Raw genomic sequence first — 17,726 nt, 5'->3', positions numbered from 1 at the left:
CAGAAAGGACGACAGGTTGGTGAAAAGGTGATGTGGTTGGTGACCAACTTTCGGCAAAGAGGATGATCTGACAACAACTTTTCACCAAGTCAGATTTGACTTTGAAAATAATGCCTAAAAAGGAAGCTTCTTATCCACACCAAGCAACCGGAGTTTGACCGGAATATTGGCCGGAAAACACAAACCTTTTCAAACAAGATTTTTAAGTTACCCAACCTTCCCGTAACACACCCGGTTAGTTTAGAACACGTTTTTATGGTTAAAAATGCAAGAAACACACTAAAAACGGGTGCTAAACCAAGAAAGTTTTTGTCCAAACACAACCAAAGTCTTGCACAAACCCGGTTTTAACAAGGAAAAGAGCCACGGCTCTGATACCACTTGTAGGTCCCTCGGAGGTTGAGGATAAACCTATTCCTTGTTATGTTCAACACTCTAGCAAGTGCGGAATCCAAGCTAGAGTGCAAACCATAGTTTAGATGAAAGCAAATATTACAAAGAGAAGGGTAGACAAGCAAGTATCAAAGTTTTCTCTTGTATTTCAGTGGACACGGTTACAGACCTTGACCAAACTGAAATGCTCTCTTACAAGACTTGGGTTCACACACAAAAGCTCTCAACAACTTGCACACACTTACACAGAACTTCTGCTTGAAGTGAAACCCTCATGGGATATATATACCCATAACAGACAACCATGCACGAAGGATCAGGTATTCAGGTCGAAGGATCATCTATCGACCAGAATTGCCATCGAAAGATCTCGAAGGATCCCAACATACCTCGAAGGATGATATATCCTTCGAGGTCCATTAATATCCATCGAAACATTATCTTTCGAGGTCATCGAAGGATACAATTCATCCTTCGATGACATCCTTCGAAGCATATCATCTTTCAAACACTAAGTGTGGATGTTTGGCCAAGTCAAACCAGGAGGATGGTTGACTTGGTCAAACGCACATTCCAACACATAAACAACATAACAAAGACGTAAACACAACAGACAAAAGACATCGTTTTATACATTACAAAATACAGACAAAGTACAGACACAAAATGCACCAACATTATTGAATTCTGATTATTGTGTACTGGTGTTGATTGTTGTATAACCATTGCTTGATGATCTAAATGATTGATTTGTAGAAAGTGTTGATGATTGATTTCATTTTACATTAGTATGAATTAGGGTTTTGATTGTAAGAGAACGAAACTGTTGAACGTAAGTGTGTAACTGTTTCAATCGCAATTTTGATTGTCTGAGTTTTGATAAAATATGTTAGTCATGAAATAGTCTGAGTTTTGATAATAAAACACACGATGTCCGAGCTTTGTAAGTGTTAATGGTTGTCCGAAGTTTTATTTAAAACATAACTAGGTCCGAGATTATAAAGGCTCCATGAGCCTGAGTTTCAATTGAATTAAAACTGGTCCGAGTATATTCATGTGTCCGAGTTTCAAACAAAGCAAAGGAGGTCCGAGTTTCATGACTTGTATATTGGTCCGAATTAATTGATGAACACACATGTAGTCTGAGTTTTTGTAAAGCCATGTCCGACCTTCTTATGTTACATCATCCGAGTTTTAGGTTTGAGACCCCTTTGTCCGACTTTGTGAATGGAAACCCTCCTTGTCCAAGTTTTGAGCTCTTAGTCCGAGTTTTGTAAGGCATGGCTCTAGTCCGACTTTTTGGGACAAGTATCAAGGCTGTCCGAGTTTGTAGGGGTGTAACCCTGTCCGAGTTTATGGGGGGGATACCCCTGTCCGAATTTTAAAGGGGGGTAGCCCTATGGTCCGAGTTTCATATACTTGTTGATTTCTTTTGATGAACTTTGTTGAATGTGTTAACTTGCAATATGGGCCTGACTTCTTGAAATACATGCACTAGTCCGAATTTCTCTACAATGATACTTAATATGACTTTCGTTGAGGTTATTATAGTCTGAGTTACATATATGGTGTTTACAATACTGAATTCAAAACCCTATATGGCACGATGTGGCATTGCATGTCACCGTATGCTTACTGTATGATTCTTCATGCTACTGTTTATGTCTGTATACGAATCTGTGTGATGTTGCATACTGCTATACGTGAACAACCTATCTTATGCCATCCTGTACACCGTAATCACACTAAACACAATTACTTGAATATCAATGACTTGCAAACCCTAATTGGATGCAAACACTTACATCGTATCATGTGCAATATAACCTAGGTCGTGTGTAACGGATTTAGACACTTGATAAACCCTAGAGCATAGCATACTGAGCAAACCAAGGTGAGTTCACACAGCCAAGGCATGGGGTTCCCAGGGTGGGAATGGGATTGCATTACTTTATTGTACATACTCAGTTGATAGAACTTAACGATAAGAACACGACTAGACTAGTAACCCTTATAGAACTGATCTTCGCACACCTGCCAAGGGTTGGCTGCGATATTATGCTGACTTCGCACACCTGCCTTTGGAAGGCCGCGAACTGAAATTTACTAATCTTCGCACACCTGCCTGGTAGGCCGCGTTACAGGTAAACCTAGTCTAGAATACCTGGGATGAACATCCCCTAATATCTTCGCATACCTGCCTGGGAGGCCGCGATGGAAACTAATACGATACATGACATAACGAACGAACATACTACTACTCGCACTATACTATTACTGAATTGTTGACTGTGAACTCGCTCAACTAGTTTGTTGATCCTCTGTTACATGCCTTGCAAGTCGTTAGATATTTGGAGCTTGCACAAGGAGGAGCAGGTCGTTGTGGAGCATGGATCATGAACGCTTAATTAAACACTTATGATTTTCATACATTACTATTTATGTTGGGTTTACTTACATGCTTCCGCTACTTAAACAATGTTTGGTTTTGAACATCAATCATGTCTTGTTGAATTAAATTATCTACTTTTATTATTAAATGCTGTGTTCGATATGATTGGTGGCTTGATCCTGGTCAGTCACGCTCCCAAGCGGTAATACTCCGCAGGTGGATTTTGGGGGTGTGACAGATTGGTATCAGAGCCATTGGCTATAGAGAACTTGGTTTTAATATGGGAAAACGTTTTTATTAAAACCAGACTATAACCAGAACAGTGCTCTCAACGATCCACAACGACGCTTCGCTCCACGTGCAAGACTCGACATACTAGGTAATAAGGTTTATGTTTATTACCTGCTTGCTAGAACTGCATAGAACTTTGCTCGTAGTATGCTTACATTACTTTGCTCACTACTTGTTATTGCTTGAGAACACCTATGTGCTTACACTCTTCTGTCATCGCACTATTCGCGAACCTTTCTCACTTATGTTGCCTTTGATGTGAAGATCAATGGCCGGACGAATTAACATGACTCAAGCCCAGCTAGAGGCTCTCGTTCAAGCTCAAGTTGCTGCGGCACTTGCAGCTGCTCAAGCAGGTAGTATACCCTGCAGCATAGACACACACACTAGGATCTTTAGATCCTACATTAACTCTCGTATTTAACTTTGTCCTATTCGTACACAATAGGTCAACACGCGCAGCAGCCTGTCTGCACTTTCAAGAACTTCATGGACTCTCGTCCAAGTACTTTCAGTGGCACCGAGGGGGCAGTGGGACTCCTCCATTGGTTTGAGAAGTTGGAATCTTTGTTTGAAATGTGTGAATGCCCTGAGGCTCGCAGGGTCAAGTACGCCACTGGCACTTTGGAAGGAATCGCGTTGACTTGGTGGAACGCGCAAGTACAGATCCTAGGGTTGGCAGCTGCTAACGCCACCCCTTGGAATGATTTCAAGGAATTGATCAAAAGGGAATACTGCACTCGTGAAGACATTCACAAGCTGGAAGATGAACTGTATCACTTGAAAATGGTTGGGTCAGAGATCGAAGCCTATACCAAACGGTCGAATGAACTGGCCGTGCTATGCCCAACTATGGTGGACCCTCCAGTGAAACGTATTGAGTTGTATCTCAAGGGTTTGGCGCCAGAGATCCAGAGCCATGTGACATCGGCTAATCTTGATAATATCCAGGCCATTCAGCGCCTTGCTCATCGTATTACAGATCAGGCAGTGGACCAGAACAGGCTGCCAAAACGTGTCAAGGCTACCACTACTGCTGTCACTACTTCTGCTACTCCCAGTGACAACAAGAGAAAATGGGAGGGGGATTCCAGCAAGGGATCAGTTTCTGTACAGTCTCAGCAGCGCAAGACAAATGACTACCAGAATTCGAGTCAGCAATCATCTGGCAGTCAGGGGCAGGGTGGATATCGGGGAATTCACCCACTGTGTAATAAGTGCAACAGACACCACAGCGGAAGATGTCGCAGGGAACGTTGTCAAAGATGCCTCAAGATGGGTCATGAGGCTAAGGATTGTAGAAGCTCTCGGCCAGCAAATCAGAACCAGCAACTCCCACCGCCAGCTCCACAGAACCAGCACCAGCAGCCACAGCGTGGAAACCGGGGATGTTTCCAGTGTGGGGCTGAAGGTCACTACAAACGTGATTGCCCTCAACTGAACCAGAATCAGAATCGCAACAACAACAACCAGGGCAACGGGAACAACAACAACAATAACAACAGGGGAAACAACAACAATGGCAACGAAGCTCGTGGTCGTATATTCGTGCTGGGTCAGGGTGACGCAAGGAACGATCCCAACGTCGTTATGGGTAAGTTTCTTCTCGACGATATCTATGTTACTGTCTTATTTGATTCGGGTGCTGATACAAGTTATATGTCATTGAAAATGAGTAAATTGTTAAAACGAAAACCAACACCCCTAAACACCAAACATGTCGTAGAACTAGCAAATGGTAAAAGTGTAGAAGCCGCGCATGTAGTCAAGGGTTGTAGTATTGTTCTAGCGGGTCAGACTTTCTCGATTGATCTTATACCCATAGTTTTGGGTAGTTTCGACGTCGTCATCGGTATGGATTGGTTATCCCAACATCACGCAGAGATTTTATGCAAGGAAAAGATTATTCGTATTCCTCGCTCTAGTCAAGAACCTCTCGAAGTACAAGGCGACAAGAGTGGTGCAGTGGTTGGAATCATCTCCTTCTTGAAGGCTCAGAAATGTTTACGTAAGGGGCACACAGCCATTTTGGCTCTTGTTACTGATGCATCAGCAAAGGAAAAGAAGCTGGAGGATATTCCAGTTGTACGTGACTTCCCTCAGGTGTTTCCTGAAGATTTACCCGGTTTACCGCCTCATCGTCAGGTCGAATTTCAGATCGAGCTCACTCCAGGAGCAGCCCCCATAGCTCGAGCATCTTATCGTTTAGCTCCAACTGAACTGGAAGAACTGTCGAAGCAACTGCAAGAGCTCTTGGAAAAGGGCTTTATTCGTCCAAGCTCTTCGCCTTGGGGAGCTCCAGTGTTATTCGTGAAGAAGAAAGACGGTACGTTCAGAATGTGCATCGACTACCGTGAACTCAATAAGGTGACGGTGAAGAACCGTTATCCTCTTCCGCGCATAGATGACTTATTCGACCAGTTGCAAGGGTCGTGTTATTACTCCAAGATAGACTTGAGGTCAGGTTACCATCAGCTGAGAGTCCGGGATGAGGACGTCTCCAAAACCGCATTCAGAACTCGCTACGGTCATTACGAGTTTCTTGTCATGCCATTCGGGCTTACGAACGCGCCTGCAGTCTTCATGGATCTTATGAACAGGGTGTGCAAACCCTATCTTGACAAGTTCGTCATTGTCTTCATCGACGACATTCTGATCTACTCCAAGAGTCAGGAGGAACACGAGCAGCACTTACGTCTTATCTTGGAACTCCTTCGAAAGGAGCAACTGTACGCCAAATTTTCAAAATGTGACTTCTGGCTTCGTGAAGTCCACTTCTTAGGCCATGTGGTGAACAGGGATGGGATTCATGTTGATCCATCCAAGGTGGATTCGATCAAGAACTGGCCTGCACCGCGTACACCGTCGGAAATACGCCAATTCTTGGGTTTGGCGGGATATTACAGGCGATTCATTAAAGACTTTTCGAAGATCGCGCAGCCGCTTACTATGTTGACACAGAAAGGTGTTACCTACCGTTGGGGAGTTTCCAGTACTTAAAGGATAGGCTTTGCAGCGCACCTATTCTCTCATTGCCAGAGGGCACAGACGATTTTGTGGTCTATTGCGACGCATCAATACAGGGGCTTGGTTGCGTATTGATGCAACAGGATAAGGTTATTGCTTACGCTTCGCGGCAACTCAAGATTCATGAACGGAACTACACGACGCACGATTTAGAGCTGGGAGCTGTTGTTTTCGCGCTTAAGATATGGCGACACTACCTGTACGGTACCAGGTGCACGATTTACACCGATCACAGGAGTCTCGAGCATATTCTTAAGCAAAAGGATTTGAACATGCGTCAACGAAGATGGGTTGAACTACTGAACGACTACGAATGCGCCATCAAGTATCATCCAGGCAAGGCCAATGTTGTGGCTGACGCCCTCAGTCGGAAAGACACTCTACCTAAGCGCGTGCGAGCGCTACAGCTTAATATCCAGTCCAGTCTTCCTTCACAGATACGAACTGCTCAGATAGAAGCATTGAAACCCGAAAACGTCAAAGCTGAAGCTTTACGCGGCTCAAGGCAACGAATGGAAAAAAAGGAAGACGGTGCATACTATGTAACAGGGCGTATATGGGTCCCACTTTATGGCGGTTTACGAGAGCTTGTGATGGACGAAGCACACAAGTCTCGCTACTCGGTACATCTAGGGTCGGATAAAATGTACCACGACCTCAAAGCTACATATTGGTGGCCTGGTATGAAGGTTCACATCGCCACCTATGTTGGCAAGTGCTTGACCTGTGCAAGAGTCAAGGTTGAATATCAAAAACCAGCGGGTCTACTTCAGCAACCCAGGATACCACAGTGGAAATGGGAAGAGATTTCCATGGATTTTGTTACAGGCCTACCCAGATCCCAGCGTGGGAATGACACTATATGGGTAATCGTGGATCGACTCACCAAGTCTGCACACTTCCTGGCTATAAAGGAAACGGATAAGTTCTCCACTCTCACAGACATCTATCTTAAAGAAGTTGTTTCGAGGCACGGGGTGCCCGCCTCCATCATTTCGGATCGGGACGCACGATTCACGTCAGAGCTATGGCAAGCGATGCACAAATCTTTTGGCTCACGTTTAGACATGAGCACAGCATATCATCCTCAGACGGATGGGCAGTCTGAGCGAACGATCCAGACTCTTGAAGACATGCTTCGGGCATGTGTTATCGATTTCGGCAACGGCTGGGAAAAGCATCTCCCTTTGGTGGAGTTTTCATATAATAACAGTTATCACACCAGCATTCAAGCCGCTCCATTCGAGGCATTGTACGGACGTAAATGCCGGTCACCTCTCTGTTGGGCAGAGGTGGAGGATAGTCAGATCACGGGTCCAGAGATTGTAGTGGACGCCACAGAAAAGATTGCACAAATACGACAACGCATGGCGGCAGCACGCGACCGTCAGAAAGCCTACGCGGATAAGCGTAAGAGGCCGTTGGAATTTCAGGTCGGGGACCGGGTTTTACTTAATGTCTCACCCTGGAAGGGTGTGGTTCGATTTGGTAAACGAGGCAAACTCAATCCACGGTATGTTGGACCGTTCGAAATCACTGAAAGAATAGGCCCAGTAGCCTACAGATTGAACCTACCAGCTGAACTCGGTGCAGTTCACAACGTATTACACGTGTCGAATCTGAAGAAGTGCCTATCAGATGAGACCCTTGTCATTCCTTTTAAGGAACTCACTATCGACGAGCGGTTGCAGTTCGTCGAGGAACCAGTTGAAATCACGGACCGGGATGTTAAGGTCCTCAAACACAAGAGAATCCCTCTTGTTCGAGTTCGTTGGAACTCCCGACGTGGCCCAGAGTACACCTGGGAACGCGAAGACCAAATGAAAGAAAAGTACCCCCAATTGTTCGAAACCAATGTAACCACTACTGAGGCTGAAGCTACTACTACTGAATTTCGGGACGAAATTCCAAATCAACGGGGGGATGATGTGACACCCCAGGAAAACCAGTGAACGATATAACTTACCTAGCTTCCTTAGTGAGTGCGTACCAAATTTTGGGACGAAATTTCTTTTAAGTTGGGGATAATGTGACAACTCGAATTTCCAAGATTCTATTTCGCATTTATTGCACGTTCATGTATTGACTAGTCGTTTATTTGCACAATTGATTGCCATGGAATTATATATGTTTTGATTGTTTGATTGTGCATGGTTGTTTGTTAATTGTGAAATTGGTAAATATATGAACTTGGTGGTGAAATTATGAAATTGTTATGAGATGGTGTACATGTGTATTAAATAATACTAAAGGGTGCTTAGGGTTGATAGTGAAACTTTAACAACTCATAACCCTAATTCTTTTCCCTAATCATTCTCTAATCATTCACAAAGAATCAAAAACACGTACTTTCACCTCCTCTAATCCTCTCTACAACACCTTCTCATCATTCTTGGATTCACAAGTTCTTTTGCATCAAGTTTGATTGCCAATCCATCTAGAATCGAATCAAGGTAATTGTTTAATCATTGTTTGTGATTGGTTGATTGTTATTAATCCTTGATTCTTGTGATTCATGTAAACCCTAGTTCCACATGTAATGATTTGGTGTTATTGAATTCTGATTATTGTGTACTGGTGTTGATTGTTGTATAACCATTGCTTGATGATCTAAATGATTGATTTGTAGAAAGTGTTGATGATTGATTTCATTTTACATTAGTATGAATTAGGGTTTTGATTGTAAGAGAACGAAACTGTTGAACGTTAGTGTGTAACTGTTTCAATCGCAATTTTGATTGTCTGAGTTTTGATAAAATATGTTAGTCATGAAATAGTCTGAGTTTTGATAATAAAACACACGATGTCCGAGCTTTGTAAGTGTTAATGGTTGTCCGAAGTTTTATTTAAAACATAACAAGGTCCGAGATTATAAAGGCTCCATGAGCCTGAGTTTCAATTGAATTAAAACTGGTCCGAGTATATTCATGTGTCCGAGTTTCAAACAAAGCAAAGGAGGTCCGAGTTTCATGACTTGTATATTGGTCCGAATTAATTGATGAACACACATGTAGTCTGAGTTTTTGTAAAGCCATGTCCGACCTTCTTATGTTACATCATCCGAGTTTTAGGTTTGAGACCCCTTTGTCCGACTTTGTGAATGGAAACCCTCCTTGTCCGAGTTTTGAGCTCTTAGTCCGAGTTTTGTAAGGCATGGCTCTAGTCCGACTTTTTGGGACAAGTATCAAGGCTGTCCAAGTTTGTAGGGGTGTAACCCTGTCCGAGTTTATGGGGGGGGGATACCCCTGTCCGAATTTTAAAGAGGGGTAGCCCTATGGTCCGAGTTTCATATACTTGTTGATTTCTTTTGATGAACTTTGTTGAATGTGTTAACTTGCAATATGGGCCTGACTTCTTGAAATACATGCACTAGTCCGAATTTCTCTACAATGATACTTAATATGACTTTCGTTGAGGTTATTATAGTCTGAGTTACATATATGGTGTTTACAATACTGAATTCAAAACCCTATATGGCACGATGTGGCATTGCATGTCACCGTATGCTTACTGTATGATTCTTCATGCTACTGTTTATGTCTGTATACGAATCTGTGTGATGTTGCATACTGCTATACGTGAACAACCTATCTTATGCCATCCTGTACACCGTAATCACACTGAACACAATTACTTGAATATCAATGACTTGCAAACCCTAATTGGATGCAAACACTTACATCGTATCATGTGCAATATAACCTAGGTCGTGTGTAACGGATTTAGACACTTGATAAACCCTAGAGCATAGCATACCGAGCAAACCAAGGTGAGTTCACACAGCCAAGGCATGGGCTTCCCAGGGTGGGAATGGGATTGCATTACTTTATTGTACATACTCAGTTGATAGAACTTAACGATAAGAACACGACTAGACTAGTAACCCTTATAGAACTGATCTTCGCACACCTGCCAAGGGTTGGCCGCGATATTATGACTGACTTCGCACACCTGCCTTTGGAAGGCCGCGAACTGAAATTTACTAATCTTCGCACACCTGCCTGGTAGGCCGCGATACAGGTAAACCTAGTCTAGAATACCTGGGATGAACATCCCCTAATATCTTCGCATACCTGCCTGGGAGGCCGCGATGGAAACTAATACGATACATGACATAACGAACGAACATACTACTACTCGCACTATACTATTACTGAACTGTTGACTGTGAACTCGCTCAACTAGTTTGTTGATCCTCTGTTACATGCCTTGCAGGTCGTTAGATATTTGGAGCTTGCACAAGGAGGAGCAGGTCGTTGTGGAGCATGGATCATGAACGCTTAATTAAACACTTATGATTTTCATACATTACTATTTATGTTGGGTTTACTTACATGCTTCCGCTACTTAAACAATGTTTGGTTTTGAACATCAATCATGTCTTGTTGAATTAAATTATCTACTTTTATTATTAAATGCTGTGTTCGATATGATTGGTGGCTTGATCCTGGTCAGTCACGCTCCCAAGCGGTAATACTCCGCAGGTGGATTTTGGGGGTCTGACAAATACCCCCCCCCCCCTTTGTTCCAAAAACCCACACAATCTGATCTTAAGGCTCTAAGTTGGAACCATTGTTTCATACCTGAGCTATTTGATCTAGATTAGCACTCGGGGACCCTCCGTAAGTCTTCTTTCGCTCTTTTATTCGCTTTTCGAGTCCGAAAGACAACGTTTTGTTGACTTTCTGCATTGACCAGCTTATGGTCGATGCGAAGTTCATGGAACTTCATAACGTGAGCGTGATCACGATGGTTATAGCCTGTAGTGACTACACCTACTGATCACCACGTTACCTAGGCTCAGTGACGAGTCGTAGTTTCGGCCAAAATGCGCATTCTTGCGTATTTTGTAACCAAACTACTCGCGAGCATCAAAGCCGTTTGTTTTGATGCCAAACCTGTTTTCTAAACTTAGTTAAGCATGTTCTAACATGCTTAGCTCGTCACTTTTAGTTTAGTGCTTATATAGGGTCGTAAGGTAAGCGATCTAAACCATCGCTTATACTTTCGAACCCGACCCATTTGGTCGATCATTAGGATCCGACCAAACACCTTAGGTGACCATAGCTATAACCTTCCGAGGTTATACCTTGTGGTCGCGATGTTAGGCGTTCCGAACGCGTTCTACTCGAACGACCCGTTAGGGTAGCATAAGCTACCTAAACGGGTCGTGATCGGCCGTAAGCACTTAGGTTAAGTTTCATTTTGGTATGTAGGCTTTGTTAAACCATATTACATGAGTATCCATACTCGTTTGGTTTACGAACCCGCGTACTATCCGATCCTTCCGATTTGGTCCGGTATATTAACATAGCTACCTATTAGGTGCCGTTTGATATCCCGTGATCTTTAGCATTATCTAGTTATTATACTAGAACTCAAAGCAATCTCAGGTGAGTACATAGAACCCCATCTTTTACTGTTTTCCAAACTGTTTTGGGGTGAAACACATGTGCCTATCTGTTACTTTCATGCTTTCCATGTTTTCACATCATATGCCTGCTATGTTGTTAGTACATTATAGTACACGATTTCATTACATTTCATGCTATGTATGCCCATTGTGTGCGTACTTAGTACATTTGATTTACATTACATTTCTGTTGCATATGTTTACTCAGCATATGGACACATTGATTTACATGAACATTTCTGTTGCATATGTTTACTCAGCATATGGACACATTGATTTACATGAACATTTCTGTTGCATATGTTTACTCAGCATATGGACACATTGATTTACATGAACATTTCTATTGCATATGTTTACTCAGCATATGGACACATTGATTTACATGAACATTTCTGCTTCGTATGTTTACTTAGCATACTTAGTACAATTGTTTACATCACATGCCTTCATTTTGTTATGACATTTGGTTTGTTTAACATGGGACAATACATTCATTAACATTAGCTATGTGACAACCGTCACTTTTCCGTACATTCCGTACACTAAATGAACAGTGATCTGTGCCTTAATGAACATACATGATCTAGTTTACAAGAGAAATAAGTTTCTGAATTCCATACAAGTGAATTCATGTACGTTTTATACTACAAAATATTGCTTTATGCAAAAACGAGAGCGTTGCGTCAAAAATATTAGTAAACTCACCGGTAAGACACACTGTGTCAACGGAACTGCAGAAAGCAGTCAGACAATAAAATTGGAGCCTAGGTGTAGGTCCAATAACAAGAATACATTAAAACCCAAGAGTACATACAAGGGTTTAATATATATGCTATATGAAAGCAAAAATAAGCACTAAAAATGTGACACCCCAGGAAAACCAGTGAACGATATAACTCACCTAGCTTCCTCAGTAACCGCATTCTAAATTTCGGGACGAAATTTCTTTCAAGTTGGGGATAATGTGACAACTCGAATTTCCAAGATTTCCACCTTCCCATTTAGTGCACGTTAATTGGTTAAGTTGTTGTTACATGATTTGTGGTTTCATAACCGTGCACGTTTGTAATACGCTATATCGTGTGGTGATTGATATGTTATACTTGATGTGCAACGCAAGTGTTGTTTTTGTGCTTATGTATGGTGGGCACTATATGTATATAGGTTAACAATACATTTTGGGTATTTATTGTTATGATGGTACAATTAAAACATGGAACAAACATGGAACCTTGAGCTGTTTACCCTACCCCCCACTCAAAAGCACCCTAGCCAAACACAACCCCTTTCCCCTTGAAATCACCCATTGCGAAGACACAAAAGTGTTTTCGTTAACCGGTGGGCCGGCCAAATCAACACAAGGGCCTCGGGCCCAGTAGCAATGTTTTAATATCATGTTTTCCACTGGTACGTAAAGTCGAATCATCAAAACTGAAACCCTAGAGTACTTCTCCTGTGTGACGGCAACTTGAAGCTTTCAAAGCCATTCCTTTTGTTCCATTTGGTACCCTTTTCCACCTCGGTTAGTGCTTAATAATCAGACGTGATTCCTTGTTATGATGATTTGATTGTTATGTGAATATTTATTTATGTTTATCGAGGTTTGATTTACTAATGTTTTTGAAATGGTGATAGTATATGATGTTGTGTGTACGGTTAAATGATGATATATATAAATAATCGATTAGTGCTGATGACTAATAGAGTCACATGTGTTTATGATTATAATTGATATGATGATTGTCAACTGCTACGCCTCCTTTTAGGGCCAATAACGTCTCTTACATTTGTATGGTCATTGTAATTGTTCTTTTCAATATTACTTGATAATTATGGTGGTATGTGGTAGTCAAACCCACTAGTTTAGTGGTCCAATAACATCAAGAGGTTGGAATGATTATGTGATTAGAGGTTGGTCCAATCACAAGGTGATGGTTATTATATTGTCGACCATGTGGGGGGTCAAACTGAATTGCATATGATAAAGGGATGTTACAGGGAAAACATGGCAGCTAGAAACAAATTTAGGGGTGTAGAGTTCAAGGCCATAAATTGTGATTGGTGGGGTGGGCGGTCAACAAAGGCCATTGGTGGTGGTTTCGGCCCAATGGTGCTAAAGAAATAGGTGGAATATGTGATATAAAATCCGACTTTTGTAAAGATAAGAAGCGACCGACTTTTGGATTTTTTTTAACTGATCCGACTTTTAACTTGTGTATAAGGTCCGAGTTTCCTTGTCTTTTGATGGGGACTTGGTCCGAGTTTATAAACAAATAAAAATGGGGTCCGAGTTTGATGCCACATCTTATGTCCGAGTTTAAACACCTTAAAAGCTGCCCGAGTTTTTGTTAATTTAGGGTCCGACCTTAATGAGGTTATGTTGTCCGAGTTTAAGCTTGGAACCCCTCTTGTCCGAGTTTCTTGAATAGTTAAGGCCTGAGTTTATTTGTTAAGCGAATTCCGAGTTGTTTCAAGTGTCAGGTCCGAGTTTAAACAGGGGAAACCCCCCCCACTTCTTTGTCCGTTCTATGAGTGTTGATAACCTGAACCGAGTTTGCAAATGCTTGTTATTGTCTAGTTGTTATGTGCTTACGTTGAAATGTAACTCAGTCACATGTGATGATCCAATTGAATTGAATTGATTAACTCGGTTAAGTATTCTAGTGGATGAAAGTATTAGAATAAACTGTAAAAGGCACTTACATGAAACATGAACTGCACAACTTTGTATATCTGCTTACGTGGTACATGGTAATGGTTTAAGTACATGTTACGACTTAGATTGTATGCATATTAATAAAGAACAATGTTATAGCAAACTGGGAAAGACACGTGTGTGAAGCATGAATGTTGTGAATGTGAATACCGACTCATGTGGTGTGTGATGTTAACTGCCAAGCATTATGTGATATAGACTTGCATGCGAACCTTTATGATCTTGAACTGATTGTGCATTCATGCATTACCTTAGGCCTTGATTGACTGACTGATTTGTTACGAGCACATAGTTTAGCATACCGAGCAAACCAAGGTGAGTTCACACTCCTACTAAGGCATGGGATTCCCGGGTCGTGGGAATGGGTTAAAGGTTATCATTGACTAAGAACGTACATATGCTTTCCTAGACTATCACCTATCATGGTCCTCGGATGTCAGGACGGTTCCGTAGGTTGGGATAACACCTACGTGGTCACATGCCAATAACTGCCTCGGATGTCAGGCACGCACGTAAAACCTACGTGTACGCATTACTTACTTCTTCCGTAGGTTGGGATAACACCTACGTGGTCATATGCCAATTACTATCCTCGATACAAAGGATACGCACGTAAAACCTACGTGTACGCATTACTTACTTCTATCCTCGGTTGTGAAGGATACGTGCGTAAAACCTACGCACACCCCATACGCGCTACTGTTCTCGGACGAAGAACAGGGATAATACGAATAGTCTAGTGGTCACATAACATGGGAAGCCCCCACCTATATAACTTACTATTGGCACTGTAGAGCCACCCGTTACTTACTGTTACGCATTTACTTACTGTGAACTCGCTCAACTAGTTTGTTGATCATTCTGTTACATGCCTTGCAGATCGTTAGGTACTTGGAGCTTGCACTGGAGAAGCGGGTCGTTGTGGACAAGGATCGTGGGTTCTACGTTGAACTATTATGACATTTAAAACTATTAACTATTGTTGGAATTATTTACTATGCTTCTGCTACACTTTGAAACTATGGTTATGTTTTGAACACCTATCGTATTGAATGGATGGTTCGCATTTATTTTACTTAATATTAATTACATGTTCAATATGATTGGTGGCTTGATCCTGGTCAGTCACGCTCCCAAGCGGTGATACTCCGCGTGTGGATTTTGGGGGTGTGACAGATTGGTATCAGAGCCATTGGTTATAGAGAACTTGGTTTTAATATGGAAAAACGTTTTTATTAAAACCAGACTATAACCAGAACAGTGCTCTCAACGATCCACAACGACGCTTCGCTCCACGTGCAAGACTCAACTTCCTAGGTAATAAGGTTTATGTTTATTGCCTACATGCTAGAATTTGCATAGAACTTTGCTCGTAGTATGCTTACATTACCTTGCTCACAACTTGTCATTGCATGAGAATACTTATGTGCTTACACTCTTCTGTCATCGCACTATTCGCGAACCTTTCTCACTTATGTTGCCTTTGATGTGAAGATCAATGGCCGCACGAATTAACATGACCCAAGCCCAGCTAGAGGCTCTCGTTGCTGCGGCAGTTGCAGCCGCCCAAGCAGGTAGTATACCCTGCAGTATAGACACTAGGATCTTTAGATCCTACATTAATTCTCGTACTTAACTTTGCCCTATTCGTACACAATAGGTCAACCCGCTCAGCAACAACCTGGGTGCACCTTCAAGAATTTCATGGATTGTCGTCCTAGCTCGTTCAGTGGCACGGAGGGAGCAGTTGGACTCCTCCACTGGTTTGAAAAGCTCGAGTCGGTTTTCGAAATGTGTGAATGCCCTGAGGCTCGCAGGGTGAAGTTCGCCACTGGCACACTTGAAGGGATTGCGCTCACTTGGTGGAACGCACAAGTGCAGATCTTAGGGTTGGCAGCTGCTAACGCCACACCCTGGAATGATTTCAAGGAACTGATCAAGAGGGAATACTGCACTAGAGAAGACATTCACAAGTTGGAGGACGAGTTGTATAACTTGAAAATGGTTGGTTCGGAAATCGAAGCTTACACCAAGAGATCAAATGAGTTGGCTGTGTTATGTCCAACTATGGTGGACCCTCCATACAAGCGTATTGAGTTGTATCTCAAAGGTTTGGCACCAGAAATACAGAGCCACGTTACCTCGGCTAACCTCGACAACATCCAGGAAATCCAGCGTCTCGCTCATCGCATCACTGATCAGGTAGTGGATCAGAATAAACTGCCTAAGCGTATCAGTGCTACTGCTACCGCTACTGCTTCTACTACACTTGCTACTCCCAGTGAAAGTAAGAGGAAATGGGATGGGGATTCTAGCAAGGGATCAGCTTCAGTGCAGTCGCAAGCTCAACAGCGAAAGACAGACAGTTACCAGAGTCCAAGTCAGCACTCCTCAGGCAGCCACAGACAGGGAGGGTATCGAGGAAATCTCCCAAAGTGTAACACCTGCAACAAGCATCACAGTGGCCAGTGTAATAAGGGCCGTTGTCATAGATGCCTCAAGATGGGTCATGAGGCCAAAGATTGTAGAAGCCCTCGACCTGCAAACCAGAATCAGCAGCAACCTCAAGCACAGCAGAATCAGCAGCAGGGTAACAAAGGGTGTTTTCATTGCGGTGCAGAGGGTCACTTCAAAAGGCATTGCCCTCAGTTGAACAGGAACCAGAACAACAACAACAACCATAACAACAATCAGGGTAACGGGAACGACAACAACAACGGGGGAAACAACAACAACAATGGCAACGAGGCAAGAGGTCGAGTTTTCGTGTTAGGAGGAGGAGACGCAATGAACGCTAATTGAACTTATAACTTATCTTGGATTTTCATCATTATGTTTACGCTACTCAAACAAAGTTTGGTTTGAACATTAATCGTGTTGGGTTTTATGAATTATTTTACCTATTATATTTTATGTTTGGTATGATGGATGTTTTGATATTATCGAGCGCACCTGCCGTATTTATGGACCTTACGAACAGGGTGTGCAAACCCTACCTGGACAAATTGTCCCTGTCTCCATCGACGACATTCTGATCTACTCCAAGAGTCAGGAGGAACACGAGCAGCGCTTACGTCTTATCTTGGAACTTTTCGAAAGGAGCAACTGCACGTCAAGTTTTCTAAATGCGACTTCTGGCTTCGTGAAGTCCACTTCTTAGGCCATGTGGTGAACAAGGATGGGATTCATGTCGATCCATCCAAGGTTGATTCGATCAGAAACTGGCCAGCACCACGTACACCGACAGAAATACGCCAATTCTTGGGTTTGGCGGGTTACTACAGGCGATTTATTAAAGACTTCTCAAAGATCGCGCAACCACTTACTATGCTAACACAGAAAGGTGTCGTTTACAGATGGGGTAATACGCAAGAGACCGCTTTTCAGTACATAAAGGATAGGCTTTGCAGCGCACCTATTCTCTCATTGCCAGAGGGCACGGATGACTTTGTGGTTTATTGTGACGCATCGATACAGGGGCTTGGTTGTGT

The sequence above is a fragment of the Helianthus annuus genome, chromosome 4 (assembly GCF_002127325.2).
Source record: "Helianthus annuus cultivar XRQ/B chromosome 4, HanXRQr2.0-SUNRISE, whole genome shotgun sequence".
Taxonomy (NCBI): Eukaryota; Viridiplantae; Streptophyta; class Magnoliopsida; order Asterales; family Asteraceae; genus Helianthus; species Helianthus annuus.
The sequence above is the reverse complement of the archived record's forward strand: the minus strand, read 5'-3'. Positions refer to the sequence as shown.